We start from the raw sequence: 11,821 nt of genomic DNA on the forward strand, positions 1-11,821 counted from the left end.
CCGTGACTAACTCCGCGGTGGTCTTGGGATAACTCTGCCTGTGATAACATCAAATACTTTGCTGACACAAATGTCTCTTGCCTGTGGTCACGATGTCCCCTGTGTTCCTCAAAAAAATTTGTCCCCCCATCCCAATCCCACCCTCTGGACCTTACTCATTCTATAGTCACATGGTCAGCTTCCTAGCCTGATGCTTTCAACGAATGGCACAAGAATGCCTAGCAAACCTGCTCCGTGGCTGGCAACTAAGTTCCTGACACAACATGGATAACTTCCATTAGAAAGTTCATCCCACTTGATGTTCATGTGCTCTGTGTGTCCATGTGTTCTGCCAACAGTATCAGTTCTGGGGTTTTAGGTGACTTTCATTGTGAGAGAATAAGGCCAGAAGACAGATAAATGGAAAGGAGGAAATGGTGCTACTTCAAGATTTGTTTTTCCTTCTGACGTCCATATAGATGTTCATATAGCTAGAATGAGGCCTGCAGACTTCATGCTTTCCTCCCATAATGCACATGCACATCCCAACATCAAGGGGCATGGTGAGATGTATTTCTGGGATAAGCAGAAGTAGCCTGTACAAATACATGGAAAAGAAATGGTACCCCAGTCTCTCTGGGGAAATAGAAAACAAAGGGTTCCTCCCAGTACACATCGGCCCCTAGTGTTTCTGCAGCTGGTTCTTTACAGTGACCCTCGAGGAAAACTCAAAGTGCCGTCCAGTCTTCCTCATTTCACAGGCAAACCTGAGCTTTGTGTCAACAGCTTTACACAGAGATTTGGGCTGAAGTGGGTGAGGGAAGCCGAAGGCAGTTGCCCTTGCAGAGAGATCCCTAATGCTGGCAGAGGAAACGTAAAAGGCAAAAGCTTAACAGCCACTATCAATGGTGACTGACAACGTCAAATAGTTGGGTCCAGTTAGGAAAGGTCAGGGCTCTTGCCTTTTGTGCCCTAAATTTTGGGCACTATCTCTTGTGCCCATTTTCAAATTTCTCTGTCACCCGGTTGGACCCAGGACTCTTGGTCTTAATGCCTAGTTAGAAAGCTGTATTCACATACCTGAAATTGGGGAGAAGCCTTTGGATGGACTGCTAAGTGGACTCAATGAATCCAGCACTTCAACTAGAACCTTCCAAACTAGAAGCTTGTTGCCCTGCTGCCCCTTGCTGAATCCCAGAGGCCCACCGGGCCCAGTTTGGGAACCTGACTGTGCTTGGGAAATTACGATCCTGGAGATGCTGGAGTTTCAACTGAAAGTCTCTTTTCATTTGGCCATATTTCTCCGATGTGATCGGATTGTATGTTCAGTATAACTTCCAAAATGACTGCACCATTTGGGGTCCTATCAACAGTGCGTGAAAGTTCGTATTTTTCTGCTGTCTTATCAACGCTTCGTGTCGCCATTCTTTTTCAAGTTAGCCATTATGGTAGGTGTGCACTCTTAATACCTCTGCTTCATCATCACTCTTCTCCAAATGAACCCCACCGATATGACTTCTGATCTTTTGGAGTTATCTGCACTGTTCACTCGAAGCTGCTAATTCACTACAAGTTCTTTCCCTGACCATTGGTATGGACTGCTGTTGCATTTAGTCTTCAAACATTTTTCTGTCTTAACTCATTTATCCTGGATTTTCTTTATGCTGTTTACTTAGGAAGACTGGAGGATTTACTGTCAACTCCATGACATTAAGTAATTATGCGTAGACAATATGTACAAGCTAGGATTTTCCCGAAAAACTACACTGTAGTTCCTGTTATGCTCACTGTTTTGGTTCCTCAGACTTTCTCCTCATCCTTGTAATGGAGGAAAGAACAGAAAACCTAAAGGAGTCATCACAAGACTAAAACTTGACTCTCAAACAAGGTGGGTGTAGAGGGGATTAACATGACCGCTAACCCAGCCATAGAAATCAAGATCCTTAGGCACTGTGCTTTATCACAAGGTGTAAGGCCCAAGCAGACCGCTCCAGGGAGTGTCAGGAGCACAGACCTGAGAATAAAGATATGGAGACTGGACCCATTGCTGATCTCTGGTCACTTTCCGATTCTGCATAGTTGTCCAAAATCAGCAGCAAACAGGCCACTCCAAAAACAAGATTCCAAAGAGAAGGTTCTCTAATGCAGTCTGCACTGGCCCAGGGCAGTAGAACTGCCCACCTGTGACTGTGCAGATGCTCCTTTTCACCAGCTCTCCCTCCTCAGGGCAGCAGCCTCCGGACGCAGGTGCCCCTGACCTGCACCTGCCGGGGCTTCTCTTCACTGACCCCTCTAGGTAGAGGCCGCTCTCCTCAAAACTGCCAGCCTGCAAGGCCACGCAGCCCTCTCTCAGCAACCCTGTCCCTTTGGGGCAGCTCTTCTTGCCCGCTTGTGCCTATATGAGTGTCTTTGACTCCTCTGTCCTTTTCCCTCATAAACCTGCTCTTTAAATATAACTAACGACTGTCTTGTGAGATACTCGCCCAGAAAAACTGCCACGTGCCGCTGAATGGGAGCGCTGGTGAAACCTTTTCTAGAGTGAACCCAGGGGCCCCATTCTCTACACCCATCAACTTCAAAACTACATCACTTGCGTGATCTTAAGCGTTCTGTCGTCAGTGGTCTCGGCTTCTCTGTAGGGGTAACCCTCCCCTCATGCCGCAGAGTCTGCTGCGTCCATTGGAGCACAGCACTGCCACAGTTCTCCCCTTTCTCCTGAGTCACTAGCTTCTCCCTCTTTTCTGGATCTGTTCCGCAGCATGTAAACATGCTGTTACAGAATCACCCCTAAAGGAGCTTCTTGAATCCCTCATCTCTCTTTCCACCTACTGGCCACTTCGTCAGCCCTCTACACAGCACAGCTTTTGAAATGTTAACAACACATACTGTCTCCGTTATTTTTTAATCCCCTCTTGAATCTGAAGCCATTTTCAGAGTTGCTGGGTTCAGAGAGTGGGGCCCTTGGGTTCATTCTCGGAAAAGGTTTGATACAGGGGCAAGGGACACTAAAACCAGCCAAGGACTGCCCGAATAGTTTCACCAGTCATGGTCTGGATGCTTCATCCACACACGAATGCAATTACAAGACTACTCAGGTTCAGAGAACAATAATGGAGCTCATTTAACAAACCGGGGGTTGGGGGTGGGGGGTGAGGAAGTGACTGAGTCCACAAAGGGCCGTTTACCTCACCCGAAGCAGTGTCCAGTGTTTTCATCCTAAAGATGGCATCTTCCAGCCACTGCAGGCCTGGAGCAGGCAGATGACAGGCTGGGGTCCAACTCGAGAAAACAAAGACACAACAGGAGACGCTCCCAGGGCTGCCGAGATGCCCCAGCACAGCTCAAGACAAGCAACACTCAACAACTGCAGCGGCTGAACCACTCGACAAATGGCCACACAGCCCAGAGAGGAGCCCGACTCCGGGTCTTGGCCTTCCCTGCCAGGCTGTAACTGCAGCAAAAGCAGGAACAGTTCCAGTCACTGGGCTACTTGCAATGGCTTTGAACTTTTCCTCTCTGAGGCTGGCTGCTGGAGCCTCTCCATGTCCTTCAAAGGCCCGCAGAGGCCGTCTTCTGGCGTGGTGGGGTCCTAAATCGCTGACCCTGGAATCGCTATAGATTCCCAAAGCGCTGAAATGCCAAAAGCTCACTCCTGAACGCCGAGTGCTGGGGACACGCGCATAGACAGGACAGGGCTGAAAGAGCTGCCCGGAAAGGGACAGAGGCCTGCATGGCTGCAGGCGGGCGGCCTTGAGGAACTGCCTCGGCTGAGGGAAGTCAGTGCTGAGAAGATCCGGCAAGGTCACAGGTCACAGGCAGGTGGGCGGGGAAAGGCTGGTGAAAAGCAGCTCCTGCATCTAGGATCTGTACAGGTGGGCGGCAGGCCGCTGCCGGGGGCCAGGTAGGCTTCTCTTTGGGAGGCGCTCACTCCCTCGTGGACTGGCTTGTTTCTGTTGATTTGGGGTAACTATGTAGACTTTGAAAGGGACCGGAGAATCTACAGTGGCCCCCAATCTCCATTATCTTTACCTTTGGTCTGCGCCCTAAGACACAGCATCTGACACTCTGCTTGGGTCTGTGCATTGGCGCCTAAGGATTTTTAGTTTCTACACCTGGTTTAAGGACAACGTTGATCACTTTAACCACCACATGAGCCAAGTGAGCGTCCTCTTTTTTTCAGTTATATATATATATATATATTATTTTCTTTTTCTTTTTTATTATATTAGTTTATTTTTACATATTTTTGTATATTTTTCCATCTCAGTTGCAGTCCCCTTGGGTTTCCCATCACCAAATCGCCCATGTGCCATCACCATAGTCCAGTGCATTTCCCTCCCCCCCCACTATTTTTGATCCCATTCCCCACTCCACCCCCACAAAATGTCTCTGGTATATAGTTGTTCATCGTGATCATTATTTTCTCACCTGTTCCGCTATATTCCTGCTATGAGAGAAACCATCCAGTATTTTTCCTTTTCTTTCTGGCTTATCTCACCAAGCATCATCTTCTCCAGCTCCATCCATGTTGCTGCAAAAGACATGTGTTTATTTTTCTTTGGTTGCTGAGTAATATTCCATTGTGTCTATGTACCACATCTTTTGAATCCAGTCATCCACTTTTGGGCATTCGGGCTGTTTCCATGTCTTTCCAATTGTGAATAAAGCAGCAATAAACATGGGGTGCAGGTATCTTTTTGACTCTGGTTTTGTCTTTTGGGTAGACACCTAGGAGTGGGACTGCTGGGCCGTAGGGAAGCTCCCAGTGGCTCCCTCTTTGCAGGCACTCTATCCTGACTCTCCACCAGCCCCACTATCGGCCAGTGTCTCCCCACTTTAACAGGATCAGCAGTGACCGCCCCTTTGCCCATTCCAGTGGCTAGTTATCAGCTGTGTTCTCATGTGTCCTACATGTCACAGTTGCTCCTTGAAGTGTCCATGGCTTGGCTTTCAGGACACTTCCCTTCCTGGCAAATTTCTCTGTCTGCCCAGTAGTTTCTTTATCAGGATGAACTATAAACATTTGAATGTTTCAGGTCTCAAAACACATCACTTTCAAAATGGAAAGAAAAGTAACAGGAAGACTTTTTCTTTTGCCTCTTAAGTGTATTCACCAACTAGCATTTTATCATATTTATTTATTCCTCACTTTGTGCATACTCATGTACTTCCTTTTTTGTTAGAACAAAAAGGAGGGACGTGACTTCTTGTTCCTGCAGCTAACCCATAGTGTGGGCTGACTGATTTGCTTGAAGGTCTTGAGTTCTCACAGTACCAGACCGAAACGGGTCCCAAGCAAGAGCTTGAGTCTGCTGTTGTAAGCCTTGAAAACTGACACTGACTTAGCCTCTTTATGGCTGAAAGACTTCCAGACACTTGTTTCCAGAATAGGAAAATTTCATCTACATGTTCCTTCATTATCAGTTTCTCCAGTTTTCAAAAATTTTTCAACTGGGTTACATCACAGACTCACCACTCATTTTGTTACAGGACAGGGAGAGGGGTACCCTGCAACCCCCAAAAGTGCTCACTTCAAATAGGTTCTGCCATCTGCTGCATCAAGACAAAACATACTCCAGTATGTAATAACTCTAATGGAAAGGAGCTTTCATAGTTAGGTGCAATACAGAAAAGGGGAAGAACGGGGCAGAATAGTTTCTGGATCAAGCACCCAAAGCTGTCCATTCCTCATGGGTACATGCCCAGCCAAACAGGATTGGCCCAAGGCAGACTTCTGAGGCCAGAAATCACACCCCAAGTCTAAAGTACTTTCTGGGGGGTTGGAGGAACATAGAAAAGTGTTAGAAAGAGCCAGACAAGTCTGGGAGGAAACGAGCAACATCAAAACCAAGATAAACGCTGCCTCTGTCAACCTCCCCACGAGTCTCTCATCCACCTCTTTCAACCAGTGCAGGACCAAGAAACGAGAGCCGCTTCTCCACAGGTCTCTCTGCCCCCATGTGCCTTCCTCAGGTCACCTTCTGGCTCTCCACCTGCTGCCCTCCTCTTCAGTCTGGTCCAGAGTTTTCTCCTCCTTGCTCAGCTCCACCCTCCTTGGGTGGGCAGGGAACCTGGAACCTCCCCTTTTCTTGGAGACCACCTTGTTACAATTTCACATTATGTAATGAAAACCAATTCTTGAAACATTTAAGACAACCAGAATTCTCTTCCACCCTCCTGGTTTCATTTAAAAAAGGTTTCTATACATTATTTTTCACACTTCCAATTTACTAAACTTGTGATTAAATTTTTGATCTTCAAGAATTCTTGCTTTGAAGAAAAAAATGCATTGAAATATCACTTACATGGATGATTAAACTTGGGGCCCATTTAGTTTTGCACTTCCACGTTCCCACCTCTGCAGTGTCTGGAATCTCCCCCAAACATAGGGATAGGTGGACAGGCAGGTCCTGTGGCTGGGCCTCTTGGGCCAGGGATTGAACTGCTGAGGTAGTTGTGGCTAGCTTCATAGTGCTGCACTTTAACCCGCTGCGCCACCAGGGAGGGCCTCTTGCACACAATCTTCAGTGGGACCATTTAGAGAATGAGTCTTCTGACTCTGTCATCCTCACCCTTGCAGACCCTTCCTTAACTGTTCAGTGGTAGTGGGCCACCTCCTGTGCAGGCCTGTGGAGGCAGGGGCCTCTGTGCCTGGCGGTCTCTCTGAGAAAGTGTGGCACCATCTTTCACTGGCAGTAGCCGCATGTCTGAGCTACAATGCAGAGGCCAGGTTCCGCTTTTGCAAAAAGTGACTCTGGCATTTTCACTCTGAAATGACATAAAGAGGCACCCTGGGTTGGTGCACCCCAAGCTGGGACAACTGACATGTTCTGTGAGTCTTCCATATACTAGTTGGGCCACCTTTCGGGTCTCAGCCCCACCTGTCTACCCTTTGAGGTTAGTTTATGTCATCAGATAATCAGAACTTGAGTTCACCATATGAAGTGACACAGGAAAAGACCTGCTTGCCTATCTGTCCCTTCTGGGGAGAACTACACCACATGGGCCAGAGTGGTACTGGTGGCATCCCATGGTCAGTGACCTATGTCTAAGTCATGATTATGCTCAGAGGAAGCAGGAAAGTTGGTGTGATGATCACACAGTTCTACAGCATGCGGTGAGCCTCACAGCTGCCATGTCACATCTGACCTAGTATCCTGGTTCCACTACCATTTTCAAGAATTCCTTTTCTGCTTAACTCAGGAAATTCTGTTTAGGTTATTCATAACGAAGAACTATGAGTGAGGCCATAGCATAGTCAGGCATCGTCCTAAAAGGACATTCATCATGCTCTCTCCTGTCTTTACTACTGTTTGACATCTCTATAGATCTTTGCTTCCTCACTTATGGGTGGTCAGAGGAGACTTGAATGCTTCTGGATTTACACATTCTGATGAAATTTTACTGAAAATGACCCACTCAACTATAGGTCCAGGTTCCCTAATCCAATCTTGAAGTTTTGCTGGGCAGAAAGTACTAGAGTGTAAATTGGGGGGCATGAAGCATATACCTCTGTGACTGTGGATTAGGGGATCACTCTCAGAGAAGGGAGACCAAGGCAGACATCCAGAAAGAGGTCTACCATGGGGCCCTCCCTGCTAGAACAGCGAGTTAAAGCACAGCACTGCAAAGCTAGCCACAGCTGTTTCAGCATGAGTTCTATTCCCCAGCCAGGAGGTGCCCCACATAGCGCAGCAGACCTCTCCTCTCTCACCTGCTGCTCTCCTCAGCAGTGTACTTTGTCGATCCACCTGTTCTGCTCCCCACTGTCTCTGGAGAATCCTCTTACCACCCCTGCACTTCTGGCCTATCCCCCAGTTCTGCATTCATAGATAAATAAAGCAGTCTACCACAGGAGTGGCTACTAGTATTCATAGCCTGCTAGCCTCTCTCTGATATATTTATCTCCTACCCTAAACCAACTAGTTATCCTTTATACCAAAGGCTAGAGAGACTTGAGCACCACTTTGTAATGTCAAGCTCTACTTTCACTGCCTGCAAATGAAATATAAGTCTACACCATAAACAAAAGGATCCACTTAAATAACACTGCAATCACCCCATTCAGGTCCTGAACAAAGAAAATAAGAAAAAAAAATCCTGAAATAACTGAAATGTCATAAACATAAGCCCCTATCAGCAAGGTGATGCAATTTGACGTCTCTGGGAATTTTCTCTGGGATTTGTCTCCACCCAGACTTCGTCTCCAAGCTCTGACCCAGTTAGAGAAAATACTTTGTCATAATTGTTGGGTCCACAGGGGCCAGGATAGTGGTGGGATGACTGCTTTCTGCTTGTCTTTAATGAGGCTCGCGGGGAATCTGGTCTCAGTGGTCTGGAACTGATTGTAAATACCTGCCTCGGACTCCCCCAAACAACCCTCCTGCCAGGGGCTAAGGTCATGCATCTCTGCTTCGCTCAGGACCTGCCTCCATTTTCAAGGTTTTCCAAACCTTGTGAAAAATAGGAGCATTGACCAGTTCCTCCAAGGTAAAGACCACTTGAGAGCTGCAACACCAGGTCGTCCAGGTGAGATGACCGAGGTGAAGCTGTATTTCTTTACTGATGAGTGGGGGTCCTTGAGGACCCCCCTTTGTTAAATCTTCCTGACTGAGAGAGCAATTTTAAGAGTCCTGGATCCATCAGCTAGAGGTTGAGAGAAACCCATTTTTTCGCAACCAGCGGTTTTTATCGTCTATGTGCCCCTACAAAGTGGCTATTAAAGGAGACATACAGCATGGAAAAGGACTTCCTATGTACCTTATGTCTGGATGCAATTTAATAAAATTTTAAAATTGAGTCTAATGAGATCAGCATCGTCTAGGGCTGGAGTTGGAAGTTGAGGGTATAGGGAATAGGAGCAGATCCTGATCTAACAACTGCAACCCAAGATTTGTAATACAGGTGTGGCTGGACTTGAGTTATTGAGTTCAAACCCTTGGCTCTTGGTTTCTGAAATATGGCTTTCTCCTCTGCGCCTGGGCCAGACAGACGGGAGGAGGAAACCGATCCAGTGTCCCCGACTTCCTCCTCCAGGGGCTCTCCAGGCTGCCCCAGAGCAGCAGTTTCTGTTCAAGCTCCTTTTCCTCAGCATGTACTTGGCTACCGTCCTGGGAAACCTGCTCACCTTCCTGGCCTCGGTATGGACTCCTGCCTGCACACCTCCATGGACTTCTTCCTCAGCAACCTGTACTTCGTGGACATTTGCTTCTCTTCTACCTCTGTCCCCAAAATGCTGGTCAACCACACACTTGGGACTCAGCCATCTCCTTCTCTGGGTGTCTCACACAGTTGTATTTTCCCGTTGTATTCGCCGACACGGACAACTTCCTCCTGGCCATGATGGCCTACGACCACTTTGTGGCCATCTGTCACCCCTTACACCACTCCACAAAGATGACACTCCGGCTCTGCGTCGCAGTGGTGGCTGGGTCTTGGGCCATCGCCATCCTCAACACCTTGTTGCACACACTGCTGCTGATACCACTGTCCTTCTGTGTAGACTACTTCTGTGATGTCACCCCCACTTCTCCTGTGATGTCACCCTCCTGCTGAAGCTCACCTACTCTGACACCTACCTCAACCAGATGAGGATCCTTATTGAAGCCAGAATAATAATGGTCGCTCCATTTATTTGCATATGTTATCTCTGGCACTGTCCTGAGGGTCCTGTCCACAGAGGGGAAGTGGAAGGCCTTCTCCACCTGTGGCTCCCACTTGGCTGTGGTTTGCCTCTTCTATGGCGCCATCAGATTCCTGTATTTCAACCCTTCCTCCTCCCACTCAGCTGAGATGGATATAGCAGCTGCCATGATATACACCATGGTGACCCCCATGCTGAACCCTTTCATCTATAGCCTAAGGAACAAGGACATAAAAGGGGGTCTTGGCAAACTGGTTACTAGATTTATTTTCACTCAGTAATGAAATGGGCTAAGAGAGTCATCAAGGGGACCAATTTCTAAGATAATCTTGTTTGGTTTTCCTACAGTGTCGACTTCAGCGTTTGTCTTTTGTAAGAGAAACATCTATTGTCTGCTTCAGGAGAACAATACTCTTCATACACACTCTTCAGATTATAAATGGAAAGATCCTTTCACCACACCATTTGATTATTCCTACTAATACCAACGCAGTGTAACAAATATTTGTATTTGAGAATTCCCATTCTGAATGCCCTTATATTGTCCTGCGATATTATATAGACCTCCCAATGTGGTGTTTAAAGGGAATATGAGGCCCTCACTGGTGGCACAGCGGGTTAGGACACAGCACAGCAAGCTAGCCCCAGCCGATTCTGGTTCTGGAGGTGCGATTTTGATCCTGGACCCTGGAGGTGATCCACATGGCGCAGCAGACCTCTACTGTTTTGCCTGCTACTCCCATCAGTGTACTTTGTTGATCTGTCTATCCTGCTCCCCACTGTCTCTGCTGAAGCCTCTCATTGCCCTTGCACCTCTGTCCTGTACCCCAATTCTGTATGCATAAATAAATTTAAAAAAAAAAAAAGGCATATGAGAAGGGATAGCCTTGTTATTTATTCCTGATCTTAGGGGAAAGCACCTAGTTTTTCCACAGGTATATGGCTTAGCTGTACTTTCTCTATTAGGTTGAGGAAGTTTTCACGTATTCCTTGTTTACTACGTGTTTTTACTATGAATAAATGTTGGATTTTCTCACATGCTTGTTCAGTATGTGGTATGGTCATGTGATTTTCTTTCTTTGCCTGTTAATGTGATAAATTGTATTAATTGACCTTCAAATTGACGTTGAGCCAGTCTTGGAGACCTGGAGTAAATGTCCTTTGGTCATTTGCTTAGTTCTTTTTATACACAACTACATTCAATTTGCTAATATTTTGCTGAGGATTTGGCATCAATGTTCATGGGAGAAACTGGTCTGTAGTTTTCCTAATAATGGTTTTGACTAGTTTGGGCACTAAGAAATGCTGGTCTTGCAGAATGAGTTGTAAGTGCTACTTCTGTTTCCATTTTCTGGAAGAGGCTGTAGAAAATTGGCATCATTCTTCCCTAAATATTTTATGGAATTTGACAGTGGAACCATCTGTGCATGGAGTTTTCTAGTTTTGGGGGTTATTAATTATTCATTCAGTTTCTTTCATCAAAACAGGCCTATTCACATAATTGATATTTCTCCTTGTGTGAGTTTTGGTAGTTTGTGTCTTTGGTCCAGGCATTGGTCCATTTCATCTTGATTATCAAATGAATGAGTATAGAGTTGTATATAATATTCTTGTATTATCCTTTACTGTTCATGAGGTTAAAAGTGAAAGCAAGTTAATAGTAAATTTTTTTCAAGTGAGTATCTGCGTGTGTCATCATGAGTTTTTGAAAGGAAATTTTTCGTTATTGTATATCATTGTCATCTTTGTTTTTAATCAGGGAGTTTTCATTTATAGATATTTCCACTGGCTATAAAACACTGGTTTAAAAAAAAAAGAGAATTCAGACCTCCCTGGAGGCTCAGGGGTTAAAGTCTCAGTGCTATCAAGTTATCACCAGCCACTGTGGCACGAGTTTAAGCCCCGGCCAGGGGAGGGACCCACAGGGCACAGACCTCTCCTGTTTTAGCCATTGTCCCCTCAGCATCATATTTCAGTTGATCTGCCTGGTCTACTCTCCAATCTGTCTCTGGTGAATCCTCCCATCCCCAAACCTCTCACCTACACCCCATTTCTTATATTCATAAATAAATAAATGAGTCACCACAGAAAGGAGACCAATAGTCACTGGTGACCTGTACTTGAAGATAATATAGGCCCAGTCTTAAACACTGGAAGTATTTTCCTTAAAAAACTGTTCATAACGGCCCTCCCTGGTGG

The 11,821-nt window shown here is 46.4% G+C and overlaps 1 pseudogene; it reads left to right on the forward strand.

The window, feature by feature from the left end:
- The first annotated feature begins 7,034 nt into the window (after positions 1-7,034).
- On the forward strand, positions 7,035-9,903 carry LOC101631394 (annotated as a pseudogene).
- The last annotated feature ends 1,918 nt before the right edge of the window (positions 9,904-11,821 follow it).

This window comes from Condylura cristata, unplaced genomic scaffold (assembly GCF_000260355.1).
Source record: "Condylura cristata isolate star-nosed mole 26May11 unplaced genomic scaffold, ConCri1.0 scaffold00048, whole genome shotgun sequence".
Lineage (NCBI taxonomy): Eukaryota > Metazoa > Chordata > Mammalia > Eulipotyphla > Talpidae > Condylura > Condylura cristata.